Source organism: Neofelis nebulosa, chromosome 2 (genome assembly GCF_028018385.1).
Source record: "Neofelis nebulosa isolate mNeoNeb1 chromosome 2, mNeoNeb1.pri, whole genome shotgun sequence".
NCBI lineage: Eukaryota > Metazoa > Chordata > Mammalia > Carnivora > Felidae > Neofelis > Neofelis nebulosa.
The window spans coordinates 172418069-172434305 of record NC_080783.1 but is presented as its reverse complement, the minus strand read 5'-3'; the positions used below and the strand labels follow the sequence as shown (position 1 = coordinate 172434305).

The 16237-nt window shown below is 44.8% G+C and overlaps 1 protein-coding gene and 1 long non-coding RNA gene across 5 annotated transcripts in view; both read left to right on the top strand.

Moving 5' to 3' along the window:
* Positions 1-16237, top strand: part of NFIA (nuclear factor I A) — a 576975-nt gene that overhangs the window by 99475 nt on the left and 461263 nt on the right. The window lies entirely within an intron of this gene.
* On the top strand, positions 7550-9035 carry LOC131504646 (uncharacterized). The gene is made up of 2 exons (XR_009258085.1): positions 7550-7924; positions 8745-9035. It is a non-coding gene; the product is annotated as an uncharacterized LOC131504646 (long non-coding RNA).

The window sequence follows — 16237 nt, the reverse complement described above, 5'->3', positions numbered from 1 at the left end:
CTTGGGGCCATGTCATGGCTTTGGGCTGGGTTTTTCCTGGATGTATACCACAGTCAGCACAGAGCACTGTGAAGAGAACACAAAGCCTCTTTGTCTCCTACCCAGTGAAGTATCTTAAGTACAGAGTGCAATGGGAAAGGGCTTCCATCCAGCTTAAACACACACACACACACACACACACACACACACACGCTCTTGCCCTTCCCTGCCATCCCCAGCCTGATCTTCTCTGTAGTGAGACAGTCCTCTGCACAGGCGCAGAGCCTGGTTCAGCTGGCCAAGTGGCCTCAGTCCTCTGGACAAGATTTGGCAGGCAATACCATGACAGAACCTCCCGCTTGGAAAATGCTGGTGCCGAGGATGCATCTGGGAGCAGCACATATGTGATTCCACTGGTTTTCACACAAAGAGGCAGACTGTGCCAGTGGCCAGCTGGGTACTCATCTGCAGCCACGGAGGCAGGAGTGAAGGAGCAAACCACTGATTCTCTTTGCATGGTCTCCCCAAATACCCTGTCTCTGCATAAACCATCTCGCCATCCCTCTCCTTTCTGACACTATGTTAACAGTATCCTTCGAGGAGGCCCCACTACACTCTGTGGGACCAGGAGACATATATATCTCCTTAGTCAAGCACTGTGCCTTAGACCCAGACACTTTCAACAGATTTGTTGACTTGGGGGCATGCAGGGATAGATGACTGGGGGATGGGGGATAGATGCATGGGTGGAAGAATAAAGCAAGCAAAGATGCTATTACCCCTCTCTAAAAGAACCGAGTCCTCTCACTGACAGCCTCAATCTGGACTCTCGGTCTCCAGAGAAGCAATACAGGCTGGGGTTAGCAGGGCCCTTGTATTACTGCCAACCCCCACTCTCTCACCCATGGCAGACATTGCTAACAGGCCACAGAATTCTTGCCAACAGATTCAAGACCTTGCCTCTCAATTTTCCTCACTAGTGGTCCAGGCAGGTACTACTTATCATCAGACAGGATGCAGCCACATTTCTGTCCCAGGGTTAGAACATGGGCTTTGGGGACTGAGACTGTCTTTAGGTCCTGATTCAATCATTTTTTGCCGTGAGACCTGGAGAAAGCTACTGAACCTAAGTTACCACAAAACTAAGCATTTAGTGTTTCTGTCTGTGTGAAGGAAGACAAAGAAAAAGAACTGAATTCATAAGGTTACTGTGGAGATCAATGGGAACGTCTAGTAAGCACCTGACATAATAGGTGCTCAATAAACACTAGTTATTTTTATCCAGAGACTGTTTATGGATTATCATGTCCCCTCTTTCTGTAGAAGGATTTTTCATCATTGTTACATCCATTGCTCAGTTTCATCTCTCCCCAGAGAATGACAGAGAAAGGGCAGTACATGAACTCTGACTTGGTGTGAGAAAGGCAGCACTAGCATGGACTGAGGAATGACCGTCTCTAATGAGCTAGCCTAGAATGATTCAGACAGGCATTGCGTGGAGGTTCTATACTCAAATGACCAGATCTGGAAGTGAGGAGACCTGGGCTCTAGTCAAAGCTGTGTCCCCAACTAACTAGATAAACATAGAGGTCACCTATTTTTTTCTGTGAGAGAAAGCCATCAGATTGCCTGAAGGCTGAAGTCCCTTCAACCCCCAATTCTGTGACGCTATCCAGTTGACATCTTGCCTCTTCAAGGACGCCTGGCCTGACCATTCCCACTGAGGCACGTAGAGCGAAGTCTGGCGCCCAGCCAGAGCTGTGGAGGTGTGCACTGTTACCATGCACACGAACCCAGCCCAAACATCCCCATACTCCTGTGCCTCACACACAGTAAGGGCTCTTGTGTTGACTCGGTTGATTTAACTGACCAGCTCAAGAACATGAGATTAGAAGCCAGAGACCAAGTTCAGTCCCAGCTCAACCAGAACCCACCTCTGTGGGCTGGAGCACATGAGGTAACTTCTTCAGAGTCTCTATTTTCTCACTTCATCAAATGGGAATCAAACACACTGCCTTGTGAGTCCCACAGAATTGTTGTGCTGGTCGATTCAACAAGATGTGTGTGTACACGGTACATAAACTATTAGATAAAGGAAAAGGGCATAATTAGTTTAGTTTGGAGGAAACCACCTCCTGGGGGCCTCTGAAGGCCTCTGCTTGAGGGTCATTCTCACCTTAGGGCAAAAACAGAAGAGACAGTTGCCTCCAGAAGAGCTATTTGGAGAAATCTTGCTAGGCCAGATAATGTTATCATAAAAGCATGTCGCAGAGGGGACTTTGATCTTATCGGACTGGAGGAACCAGTCCTGTGTCCAATATGGGGCAAGTCATGGGTTTTCTGCCACGTGTGGCTGTGCTCCAAAACATTCAAAGCATTCTTCCAGCATCGACAAGTAGGTCCCCATTCAGTTTGTTGGAAGTTAGGGAGAACACGATGTCACAGACCAGACAATATTATGAAGGAGGCATTTATTTTGGTTGCCAAGCCACACATAAGTTCCAATGCCAGTTCAACCACTTACGAGCTATGTGGCCTCTTTAATCGCTTTCACCTCACCTAGGACCGTTAACAAGGATGAGAGGTCTTGCACCTACTCTGGCATAGAAGACATGCTCCGTGAAATGAGTCATCATTGTTGCTATCATTTCCCTCTTTAGAGACTCCCCAGTCACTTGTCTCAGCCTGAACACAAGTGCCCTGAGGTTCTGCCTTTCTTCTCCTTCAACCCGCTATAGGCAACACTCCGTAGTCTGAACCTTTCCTGACTTCCTTCAACCAACTCTCCTTTGCCCCTCCCATCAGATAGGCCAGTTCCTGCCCAGAGATGCACCTCGTAATGTGTTCCCCACCCGGGTAACTTTTGCTAACTCATTGCAGCCCTGAAAGGCTCTAATTACAATCATTCTTAATGATATTCTTCCAGCTCATCTTCAGCAGAGAACATTCCCTGTTACTACTAGGTCCTAAAAACCCTTCTCAGGAATACTCCGCAGTTAGAGTCACAGTCCGAGGTAAAAACCCTCACACATTAGAGAAAGGAAACGGCACAATGTAGAAACAACAAAGCACAGGTTTTCTCATCAGAGAGATCTCTGGCCCGTGGGCAACTGTGTGACTGGAGCCCTTGCTTTCCTATCTGTAAAGTAGGGACGATAACAAGTACCTCATGGGTTTATTGTGACAAGTAAAGGAGATTACGTATCAGTCAGCTTTTGCTGCCTAACAAACCACCTACAAATTTACTGATTTACAATAACAACCACTTGTTCAGCTCACAAGTCTGTGGGTGTGCTATTTGGGCTGGGCTCAGCTGGGCTCTTGAAGCTCAGAACTCAAATAGCATTTACACCACATTAAACTGGTCGAAACAAATCACAAGGCCAGTCCAGATTCAAGGAGTGGGGAAACAGACCCTGCCTGTTGAGGAAAGTTGCTTAAGATTATCATTGAAATTTTTTAATGCTTTTATTTATTTCTGAGAGAGAGAGAATGAGATCATGCAAGGGGCAGAAAGAGAGGGAGAAACAGAATCTGAAGCAGGCTCCAGACCTGAGCTATCAGCACAGAGCCTGACGTGGGGCTCAAGTTCATAAACCACGAGATCCTGATCTCAGCCGAAGCCAGTTGCTTCATAGACTGAGCCTCCCAGGTACCCCTATTGTGGCAATTTTTGAATTCTACCATAGGTAATAAATATGAAACACCTGGCCCTCAAACTGAATAGATTTCTAACATATCTTCATTTCAGAAATCCTTGCGGTGGCCTTTTATATGAACCTAAAGAAATATTTGTTGAGTCTTTGCTCTCCAACCCTGCTCTAAATACTGGAGAGTAAGGAAGGATTTTAAATACGTTTATCCAAAATCTCTGCCCTCAACGTGCTCTTATTCTAATTGGGAGAAAAAACATACACACACAAAGATGAATTATGAGGCCAGAGTGAAGTATCAAGTTTAGGCAATAGTAGGCAAGCCATGACAAGGCCGGATGTGATTAGTTGCTAAATATAATATAGAGACAATAAGTCATGAGGCAGAAAAGGGGGTGTGTCTGGAGTCCTTGGGGAAAGCTTATAGGAGGAGGGAAGATTTAAGGTGGATCTTGGAAGATGGTTAGTTGCCACAAAGCACCAAAGTGACATGACTCCCCAACATCCTGTTTCTATTCAGTCTCCCTTTCTAGGGGTCCTCCTTTCAGAAGGTTCTCCCTATATCCACAGCCTGCATGCTTAGGCTCTGCTTCTGATGCTGTAGGGGCAAAGAAGTGAGATCCATGTCCCCAGAGCCATTAGTCAAAGGCAAGATCTTCCCTGGTGATAGACAGAATGGTAGAGTGGAAAGATTCTGGATGTTTTTAGTCCCCAAAGCTGGCAATATGTATCTTCTTTTCTTCTCCAAGGCTTCATCCCTTTATCTTTTATCTCTCATAGGGTTTGTTTTTACAGCAGTACATGGGACATCACAGAGGATTTGAATGTGACACTGCTGGCACGTAGTAGACAATGAATAAAATTTATACCCCCCCCCCTTCATGCTTCTCCTTTGCCTCTGCCATCCACATATAACTTATTCATTAAATGTTCCATGTATTACTGGTAAATAAGCACTAGGCCTTTGCTGTAGGATTCGTACAGCAAAGCTCATTCCAGGAGATCCCAGTATAGCACTAGAACACAAGAAAAGAGCTCATTCTTCCTGCTGACAGTTCCTGAAACTCGTCACGCTCACCCATGTCCTTGAGCAACTCACCCATCTTGCCCCATCCACCAACCTAGCTGACTAGCTAACCCTCATTCATCTTAGATGACTACTCCTCCAGGAAGACTTCCCTGTCCCTACCTCCCACCCATCCCTACTCTGGTTTAGGTATTTCTCCTACTGCTCCTATGGTAGTACATGGAACAACATAGGGTTTCAGAAAATGGTTATGGAAGGATGGAAAGATGGATGGATGGAAGGATGGATGGATGGATGGATGGATGGATAGAAGGGCGGTTAGCTCAGATATCCCAATTAGAAATCAATCTGTCAAAAGTTACTTTGACATTTTGGGGCCAGTATGAAGGGTCTCTTACGAGGCATAAATTACTCAAATCAGAGATGTAAGCTAAACTTTCTATGAATAGTGGGAGTAAATAAATGAAAAGGCTCATTCTCATAGAATAAGAGACCTGGCATGGAAAATTCCTGCACAGCACGATGCACACTTAATACTCACAGGAAACAGCAGGTAAGCAACATAATTAGAAGGAGATGCATAAGCCTGAGGAGCAAATGCCATTCCCCTTGGAAGTTTCCAGGGGCAAACTTAAGACAAGGTCCATGGAGACAAGATTCTTTACCAACTGTCAGACTCAGTAAGCACAAGACCCCAAACTTGAAATGTTTGGGAAGGAAATGTTTCTGTCCGTGGAGACTGAAGTTAGTGGCTCTGAGATCCCTAGCATAAATCATTTCCATTCTGCCAAAGTCTTCAGCCAGCAATGGGACCAGGAGAGCCCCTGCTCTCAGCTTCCTAATGCCTACTTTCTCTCTTACCCTACACAAAACCCTCACCACCCCCTGCTCCACCTCATCCTGCAATGTGGCCTAAGTGTTTTGAGATCACAGAAAAATAAACATAGCCTATTTCATTTGAAACACCATGAAATTTTTCTTTAAAAAAAAACTCATACAGCAAAAACAAAGCAATTGATTCAGATGTTAAAGCCATGAAGAACATGTTATCTGAATTTAATAAAAGGGAATGTATACCAATAGTGCATGATATTTTAAAGAAAGGTGTCAAACAAAAGAGAAAGGAACTGATCTCTTCTTCCACATTTCCTCCCTCAGTTCTTTCTTTCTTGCCTTCTTGATATCCACACAAGAAACCTTTACAGATTGTCATGTGCCAGGCAGTGTGCTAGGCCCTGTGATGTAAATTGAATGTGGCCCAATTGTTTCCCACAGTCTAAGGGAGACAATGGCAGGTGATATGCAGTTATCGTACAGCATAAGACAGGAGATGAGAGAGATACGTCCAGAGCACAACGAGGGCACAGAGAAGAAACGTTCAAATCAGTCTAATGGGTCACAGAAGACTCCCCCAATGAAACAACATCTGGAGGGTGAAGGTGATTTTAAGGATAAGCGGGGGTTTGTTTGGGGCGCCTGGGTGGCTCAGTCAGTTAAGCGTTTGACTTCAGTTCGGGTCATGGTCTCACGGTTTGGGTTCATGGGTTGGAGCCCCACGTCGGGCTCCGTGCTGACAGCTCAGAGCCTGGAGCCCGCTTTGGATTCTGTGTCTCCTTCTCTCTCTACCCCTTGTCCACTCACATACACACATTCTCTCTCTCTCTCTCTCTCTCTCTCTCTCTCTCTCTCAAAAATAAACATTAAAAAAAAAAGTCATTCAGGCTCTGTGCTGACAGCTCAGAGCCTAGAGCCTGCTTCAGATTCTGTCTCCCTCTCTGCCCCTGCCCCACTCGCACTCTGTCTCTCTCTCTCTCTGCCCCAAATAAATGAACATTAAAAAAAAAAAAAAAGAAAAGAAAAGAAAGAAAAAAGGGGTTTGTTTGCCAGGCAAAAAAAGATGCAATTTCCACACAGAGAGAATGGCAGACACAAAAGCAGAGCAGTGAATCAGCATTTGCAGAACCATTGGTCCCTCATCACAGCTACAGGAATGAGGAAGGCAAAGCAAAAGAGAGACACAAGAGTCAAATTACGAAGCGTCTTGTGTGTAAAACTGAGTTTGTATTTTATCTTGAGAGCTATGAGAGCTCCTGGAGGGCTCTAAGCAAGCAACCATGATCTGGTTTGCATTTGGAAAAAGGACCCATCATAGGGTGGAGGATAGACAGGAGGGGGGTGAGACTGGAGGCAGAAAGACTACCTGGAAAAGTGCTGGAGTAAGCTTGGTGAGAAAGGGAGGAGGCCTGGTGGACCAAAGCAATGGCCATAGGAAAAAATGGTTGATAGTCTTTTAATTTTGGACAGAATAATGTATTTTTGGATAAAACATCCCAGCAAATAACATATTGTGTGATCAGCCTTACTTGTAGTTTCCTTCACATTCCTTTTATATTTCCATCAGTATCAGGTTTGGGGGGGGGGGGGAAATATGTCTTTGCCATCACTGTGATCAGAAGCTAGCCCTATGTCCTTGGCCCATCCCAATCACTGACTAGCTTGTTCCTTCAGGTGAGTCACTAGTTCTATCTGAGACTCAGTTTCCCTATTGATAAAACAAGATCATAAAGCTTGTCGTCTAACCTTGCATGAAAATTAAGTAAAATAATTTAATATATATTGTTTCAACAAGTTACGTTGAAAAATGCCATAGATCATCACACACTGTACTGTATTAGGAATATTTTGGATGCAAATGACAGAAAAGCCAACCTAAATGGGCTCAAGCTAGGAAAAGAATATGAGCCGATCTGGCTTCAGACACAGCTTGACTCAGGATGATGATGTCCCCAGGGTCTGAATCTTGGCCTGGTTCCTCTTACACAGGCTCCACCCTTAGGCTCACACTGCAGTCTCCTTCTCAACCACTAGCAACTTCAGACGCACACAGAGGCCCCCAAAAGCACAGGATGAGAATGTGAGGGACAGTTCTCTTAAAGCAAAAGTGGAGTCATTAAGCAAGGCAAAGGGAATATATACTGGGTGCAAACTCCAGGTGTCCCTTACAACATACTTCGCAGTTGGGAGCCACTCAAAGCCTCTGGTTGCTAAGCAGCTGTGTAGAGAGTAACCAGCCTCACTGTGGTTGCCACCATTCTGAGACGGAGCACTCAAGAGATGTGGCCCTTCTTTCCACTTATGTCATAATCGTAAAATGGTCATTTATTGTCAAGCTTTCAAGTAGTCTTCCGAATGCTCTCATAACACCTACAAGCTATTCAGGGATCACCAGGATTCCACAGGACCCATTTAAGAGGCACTTCCAGAGGTAATGCGAGGCAGAGGGCAAGAGAGAGCTTCTAGCAACAAGAGAGGGCCTAATGGGCAGGAATCAGATAAAAGAATCTGACCGTAATCAATAGTAGTTGTATTTATAAGAGGCATCCTCTTCCTCGTTGGAAAGTACCTTCTAGACCCTGGGGGCTCACCCATTTCTATAAGGTTTAAATCGTTCCACGAATCTTTTGTGCACAGCCACCTTGTGAGTGGACCCCAAGAGTGAGTTGCCCTTAGGTATTCCATCAGAACGTGTCCAAGGGCAGTGAAACACACAAAACTAACAATTGTCTGGCCATCAAGAAAGATGACCGTCAACAACTTAGAAGGTGGCTGCCATCATTTCTTTGGCCACAAGAGAGCAAAGAGGGGATGAAGCTTTTCCTGCCTTGCAGTTGGCAATGTAGACCAACAGAATGCCTCCTTGAAGGCTACCTCTCAGAATCTGTTTCCTTTAACTTTATTCCTGAATACGTGCATAGTTCATTCCTCTATCAGAAAGCAAGCTTCTCGAGGGCAGACGCCGTATCTTTTCCATCTCCAACGCTAATACTTAACCACTAAGCCTGGCCCATAGTAGGTGTTTCATAAATGTGTATTGAATCAATGAATTCACTTTGCTAGGCACTGGCATATATAAAGGTCTAAAAGACAGCTCTGTGCATAAAGGTCTCATAACTTGGTGGAGTAGAAAATGAGAACATAACGGATTTGAAATAAGGCAAGGTGTTCTAAGTGTACCCTGCACTCCCATGGCCCTTTTCTGTTTACAAAGCACTAAACCGCATTCATTTTCTTATCTGATTCTCCAGACACCCCAATGATGTTGACATAGCAGATTTGTTAGTCTCATTTTATGAGACATCATCAGTTACTTGAGACGCAAGGGGCAGAAATACTCAACCAAAGTCACAGGACTTATTAGTGACAGAGTTTGGACTGGCTCTGAATCCCAGGTCTGGACCTTTCTTATGATGTCTTTGCAGATTGAACACAAGGAGGTTCAACTGTCCATATCAAATATGGTGGAACTGACTTAATTGTTAAAGATCAACCTTATGTTATTAAAAGTGCTTTCTTAATTATACTCTTTTTTAATTGCCGCACTGAATTTGTGTAGTGATTTTACAGATAAGAGAACGGAGATAGCATTTATGTGTCCCAAGTCTAGACTAAACTGTAAAACTAGTCAGCAACTAAGTTAAACGTAGAATCTACAACTCCTGAGTCACCACTCCCCCTTTGGCCCTGTCTCTTGCCTTGAAAAATCGCAGAATCATGGAATACTCAGATGGTAGGAATAGAAGAAACCTTATGTAGTGTACCCTCCCAACCCATGCAGATTTCCTCTCGTCCAGCTTCTCCAGTGAGAACGCACTACTCACCACATCAGAGTACAGGCCTTCCACTCTTGAAAATCCCTGGCATTGATCTTTCTGTCATTAACAAATTGAATTCTGACTCCCTGCCATGTCCACTCATTGGTTCTGCATTGGTCCAATTTCTGTTTATGCTTACTGGGTCCCTGCCATGTGTCAAGCAACCCCTGGGTACTATTATTATGTCCATTTTGCAAACAAAAAAAACTAGACCTTTGAGAGGTTAGGCAATTTACCCAAGAGGTAAGCCCAGATCTGCCACTTAAAAATACAATGCTGTCTGTGGCTTTTACTTCAGAGACACACAAATGAAATGCACGCCTGTCTCCAGGTAGAGCCGATAAGACCAGTTTTGTAGACATGGCTCTCTCTATGCCACTCTCCTGTTTTACAAGTCAGTAAATGTTCAGGAGCTCCCAATCCAATGTATGAGGTTAATTAATAATATGTAAAAGTTTATAGTTTATACAGTATAATCTCATAAACATTTATTAGTATGCTAATAGAGAGTAATGGCCATGTGAGCATAAAATGAGACAGGGGCTGGATGACAGAGTGAAAGAGCTGTTGAAAAAGCATGGTATCACTTTTTTACCAGAAAGAGCATGATCTCCCTACAGATTCATTTTCCTGGTCGCACCTCTCCATGACCCTGACAGGATTGAAAGGATGCTGACCTTAGAATCGGGAGATCTGGGGTCTAGTTCTGACTCTGCCCTTAAAGAGGGAAACAGCACTGACCTTTATTGAAATCTACTCTGTGTCCACGCTCTGCGAGGCACTTCCCCAGTGAGTTCTCCATTTGCTCTACCTGGGTGAGCTCACGCAATTACTTGGCACATTATAAATGTTCCATTCTATTTATTCAGGGGCTTCTGGCTGGCTCAGTCAATAGAACATGCAACTCTTGATTGAGTCTCCAAGAGACTCTTGATCTCAGGGTCGTGAGTTCAAGCCCCACATTGAGTGTAGATATTACTTTAAAAAATAATTTCCTATTTGTAAATAAATAAACAAACAAACAAATAAATAAAATAAATAAATTTCCTATTTGTAAGTAAATAAACAAACATAGAGATGCAATCCTATGTATTCAATTATGCTGAATTGAAATGAAATTGCTCTCCTTCTCTGGGCTGTTTTCTCACCCTATCTCTAGGGGTCTTTGTATATTGCACTCTGATTCCAAGAAAGGTTTCCACCATCTCTCCCAAATACATTAGGCACGTGACATAAAATTTAAGTCATCCCACTCTCTTGAAGTCTAACACAAGGCAGTTTAGCGCCAGAGAAATGGCGTAAGAGAGGCACCTGGAATTTTGTCCGTCACTGCCCTTGGTGGCCAAGGACAAGTCACTGAATGTACTACAGTCAGTTTCCTCATCAGATAATAAAGATCTCATGACAGAGAAAGTCATGAAATATGTGGAAGTATCTAGAAATTCATTTACTGAGCGCCAGCTGTAAACAAGCTGTCAGGCGAGGACATTGGGAATACAAAGACAGCTAAAATCCGATTTCTGCATTTAAGAAGTTCACAGTGTAACCTATAATGGAGAATGGAGGGCAACAAATAATCCTTAAGCAAACAAAAGAAAGTTATAAATAAAGTTCTATGGGGAAAAAAAAGAATAATTCATTTCATTTCAATGGGATTTTTCAGAGAATGCTTCATTAAAGAGAAGGATTACATGTTTGACCTAGCCATGAAAAACAAGGAGAGAATTTTGCAAGTTGCCCGTTTTTAAACCTAACATTATATTTATAACGCACATAGGTTTTATTTATTTTAACTATGATATACTATTTTATTTTTTTAAACCACAGTATATTTGCCAACTAGGGGACAATTAAGCCGTTACCACTTGTGCACTGTTAGATTGACTATCCCTGTACATGCTTTGGTCACATGTGAGATCCTTCCCTATCAGGGACAATTGTGAATAAAATTACTAGGTATTGCTAAATGGCTCCCCAAAGGACATGGGCAGATTAATACAATTATGCAAAATATAAAATCACATAAACAATGTTATGGATGATTTGTGGATGCATTTAGATATAGTAAAAGCACACTGGGAATGATTACATCCGACTTCACCATGGAGCTTACCTCTGGGGAGGGGAAGGATAAGGGCCTTAGCCAAATGTCGACATCTCTTCAAGCTGGGTGATGGGCATATGAGTTTCTGGTAAACAATTTCTGTTCTCTGGATGGAAATGTGAAATAGCTCATAATGAATCCTGTTTAAATTAGAAGACCCAAATCAGGCTGAGAAATGGGGAGAGGCTGGCCTTCCAAGCTGAGGGAAGCACAGCAAGAGCACAGAATAATGAATGCCCGGCCTGGTCTGGATGGGGCACATAGCATGGCTTTGACGGGAGGGAAGGATGCTTTGGGGGGGGGGGGGGGCGGGGGGGGAAATGGACACCAGCCAGACCAAGGTATCTGGACTGCATTCCGAAACCAATGGGGAACCGCTGATATCCCTGAGGACCGTAAGCCTGTGTGCTTCTGGCCGCCTCCCCCATTACTTGGACCCCACAAAGGGCACCGGCCACCCCTCTCCTCCCCACACATCTCCTGGCCTCCAGCAGATGCTGCAGTTCTGAGCTGGAGAGCCAGGCGGTTGGGAGGCCAGGGCCCCCTCCGCGGCAGCCCTTTGAGATGAGTCAGCTCAGAGCTGCTAACATGGAAAATGTGCATTGTCTCATGCACAGGTGTGAGAACCGGGGGGAGCTCTGAGCCAGCGCCGTCCGAAGCTCAATGAGAGTTCAAACAATCCCCAGAGCCGGCGAGAAGAAAATTGTCTCATAAAACTTCCCATTGATTTTAGCTGGATCCTTATAAATTCCCGTGGGGCCAGATTGCTTTTAACATGATTAATATCCCTGCCTTCCCTGAGGCACGTTAGTTTCTCTCTCTCTCTCTCTCCCGGTCTCTCTCCCCACCCCACCCCCAAACATGTACACAGCCACACCACACACTCACACCCTCTCACACACACACACACGTTCTGTCACACACTCGGTCATGCTTTCCGGCAGGGACATGTGCACACACAGAGATGCATGGTTTCTGCGTGAGTGCCTCTCACACTCCTTAAACATAGGGTTAAATGTTTCCCTTGTCAGGAAACTTCGAGTCTGTTTCCTTTTGCAATGTGTTTTTCACACTTATCTCAAATCTGGCTAGGCTTTGCCTTATGACCAAAATTTTCCCTTGAAAACAGCCTGAGTTCACATAACCCAGCGCACAGGCCCCGCATCAATCATGGGGCCCGATGACTGGTGGGTCGGCCCCACGAACCAAAACAAGCCACTCAGCAGCTTGTTCTGGGCTCTGCCAGGGCTTCCCAGGGTTCAAGAGGGGAGAAGACAGCTCAGTGAGTCCTACACCCAGGGGAGCACAGACCTGAGGCCAGAGGCACCAGGAGCTTCACAAACTTGTGAAAGAGCAAACATAACTCTGGGCTTTGTTCAGGGAATCACAAGGAATCAGGAGAGGCGGAGTCAGCTGGCCCTCTCCACAGCACAGGGAAAACTCCAAATGAACTTATACACAGAAAATGGTCCCAGAGGATACAATTTCCAGCAGATGTCAGCCTTCAGGACTTGTTATTTTGGTGGAGAAATCAGTGTGTGTCATCAGAAGGGAAAACATCCGTAATAGCTCTTTTTCAAAGGCACACAGCTTAGTAGAGACGTTAGCTCACATCTACTACCATCCGGGAAACCCGCTCCTCAGTCAAGAAACGTTCACTGCCAGGTACTGCATGCTGTCTGCTCATCAAGCAGCCCCCCCGCCCCCCCGGAGGTTCCCCAACCACTCTTCCAATTCTTAGTCTTCACCAAAATCTACCAAAAGAAGGTAGATTCCAGCTAGTAAGAACAATTTGTGAGAAACCAAGCTTTCCAGAACTGATAGGGTGCCCTTTGAGTAGATACCAATGGCCAAGGAGAAAAGTGGGCAGCAGCCATATTGAGTTGTGGAGAGGGGGTTTTCATCCATCTCACGGCACTTTGGGAGATTTGTAATTCCAAGTGTTAAAAAACAAAATTCAACTGAGTAAATTTTAAAGATCTTGTTGGCTTCATTCGATGACTCATGAAGCAGGCAGCATCCCATCCAGCAGACAGAGAGAAGATGTAGAGGTATACACATGAAAGAATTTTATGGGCAGAAGGGAGCAGGATCAAGGAAATACTGGCAAAAAAGCAGATCAGTTATAACAAGGCTACTTTCCTCACTGGCTGGCAGGGGGTTTATCAGGCAGATGACCTAACTAGTGCTGATCAGGTGATTCCTGACTGACTGATCCAAGGTTCCATTTCTAAGAGAGCTGAAACTGTAATTAAGTTTTTGGTTTGGTGATGTGGGCCTTAGCATAAGTGACTCCATTTTGGGCCTCCCGTGTTATTTTTAACCCAAGCTCCATTGCAGGCCTTACTACCACCTGGAAGGCAGTAGCCCCCACCTCAGAGCTCCTACAGCTCATCACCAGTACCTGTGTCTTTAGTGATCTTTCCATGTGCAGAGATCGTTCTCAGATGAAGTCTTTGGAATTTGAAAGCACAAACTCAATCTCATTCTTTCATCCCCACACCTCCTAGCACAATGCTGGCACACAGTGAATGAATTATTTTATTGATGGCAGTGCTTTGGAAAGGAGGTGTACACAAAAAGATGGTCCTGGGAACCTTCTGTCTGGATGGTTCCTAGAAGGCAGACAATCCAGAGTGGAATCACATCAGGATCCTCCCCCATCATCGCAGCTCAGATCCAAACATGGTGACACATAGTGGACCTTCTCTGTGCATCAGTCGTGCCCCATATTGGATGCCATGGGAATATCTGCAGGTGTTTAATGCACTATCTCTTTTGTGTAGCAAAGTGGTTAAAAGCAAGGATAGTGGGCATCAGGCTGCTTGTGGTTCAGATTCCAGCTTTACGTCTTAATGAGTGATTCTGGGGTTCACCGATCTCATTGCTAGAATAAGGATATGAAGAGTTTGTACCTCATAGGGTTGTTGTGAAAAGAGGTGCTTTGTTGCATGTAAATCTAGACTAGTGGCTGGCATATTTATCTAACAATAAATATTTACCATGTGTCAGGAACTGCTCTAATTGCTAAAAACAAAAAACAGCAATGAATAAAAACAACAAACAAAAAAATCGAAGTCTTCATGCAGTTAAAAGTCCAGTGGGGACATTGCCCTAAATATATATCATTGGTCTTTTTTTTTTTTTTAATTTTTTTTCAACGTTTTTAATTTATTTTTGGGACAGAGAGAGACAGAGCATGAACGGGGGAGGGGCAGAGAGAGAGGGAGACACAGAATCGGAAGCAGGCTCCAGGCTCCGAGCCATCAGCCCAGAGCCTGACGCGGGGCTCGAACTCACGGACTGTGAGATCGTGACCTGGCTGAAGTCGGACGCTTAACCGACTGTGCCACCCAGGCGCCCCGGTCTTTTTTTTTTTTTTAATGTTTATTTTATTTTAAAGAGAGAGAGGAAGAGAAAACAAGTGTGTGCGAGCAGGGGAAGGGCAGAGAGAGGGGGACAGAGGATCTGAAGCAGGCTCTGTGCTGACAGCAGACAGCCCGATATGAGGCTTGAACCCCCAAACCGCGAGATCATGACATGTGCCAAAGTAGGATGCTTAACTGACTGAGCCACCCAGGCACCCCTCATTGGTCTTTTTTTTTTAATGTTTATTTATTTATTTGGTGAGAGAGTGTGTGTGTGTGCACGCACAGTGGGGAAGGGCAGAGATAGAGAATCCCAAGCAAATTCTGCCCTGTTAGTGCAGAGCCCGACACAGGGACTCCATCTCACAAATGGTGAGATCGTGACCTGAGCCAAAATCAAGAGTTGGACGCTTAACCAACTGAGCCACCCAGGCACCCCTATATCATTGGTCTTCATAATTAGTTTATTTTTATTATTTCTATAGCATCACCCTTTGTCTCCCCTACCGACCTTTATCTCCAGGCCTGGTAAAGTTCCAGGCACACGATAGCTATTCGGTCAACAGGTTTTGAATAGACAATGACTAGATGAATCCATAACTGTAATATTGCCATATTTATGTTAATCTCAAAGTTATATTAGCCAACGTGTATTGAGCCCCGGTCTAGCAGCTGAAATGTCCAGACTCAGTTAACCCTCACAACAAACCCACAGGGCCAGTACTGTTATCACCCTCATTATCTGGGTGAAGAAGCAGGCAGACAAAATTCAGAGACCTTGTTCACGACCAACGAACCAGAGTTCATGCTCAGACTGCCCATGTCACCCTGCCTCTCAAGAGAACAGAATGAACCAGATTTTTAAGATGCACAATGGACACCCTTCCCACAATTAGGAGGAAATTAGTCGGTGCTTGGACCCTTGCAGACACTTAACTCACCTGGCTGGCCTTGGTCCACCTTGCATAAAGTACCCAGGCGGATCACCCTAAGTGACAGATCTGATCGAGTCATCTGGTCAGTTCCCTGCTTGAACACCTGTGAGTCCCTGTTGTCTTTAAAAATGTTCTTCAAACATTTTTCTCTGCTGTCATCTACTGTAAAATATAGATTTTACATGGTAACCCAGCACTTACAAATATATGCACATAGAACTGAAACAACAGTTTCCAGAAGCAGCACCTGCCCTTTGTGTCGTATACCTTGTATACTACAGGAAGTAGATACACGGTTATATCTTGTGCCAGATTATCTTCCCTTTCCCCTCCCGGATCTACTCCCCCACCCCCTCCATCCTACCCTGCTCTGGGTTCAATGTCAGCCTCAGCTACTAGGTCTCTGTGTGACCATGGGCAAGCTATTTAACATCTCTAAGCCTCGATTTTCTTCCTGGTGAGAAATGGAGATGATGATAATAACAGCCAGCTCATATAGGACTGAATGAGTTTGGACAC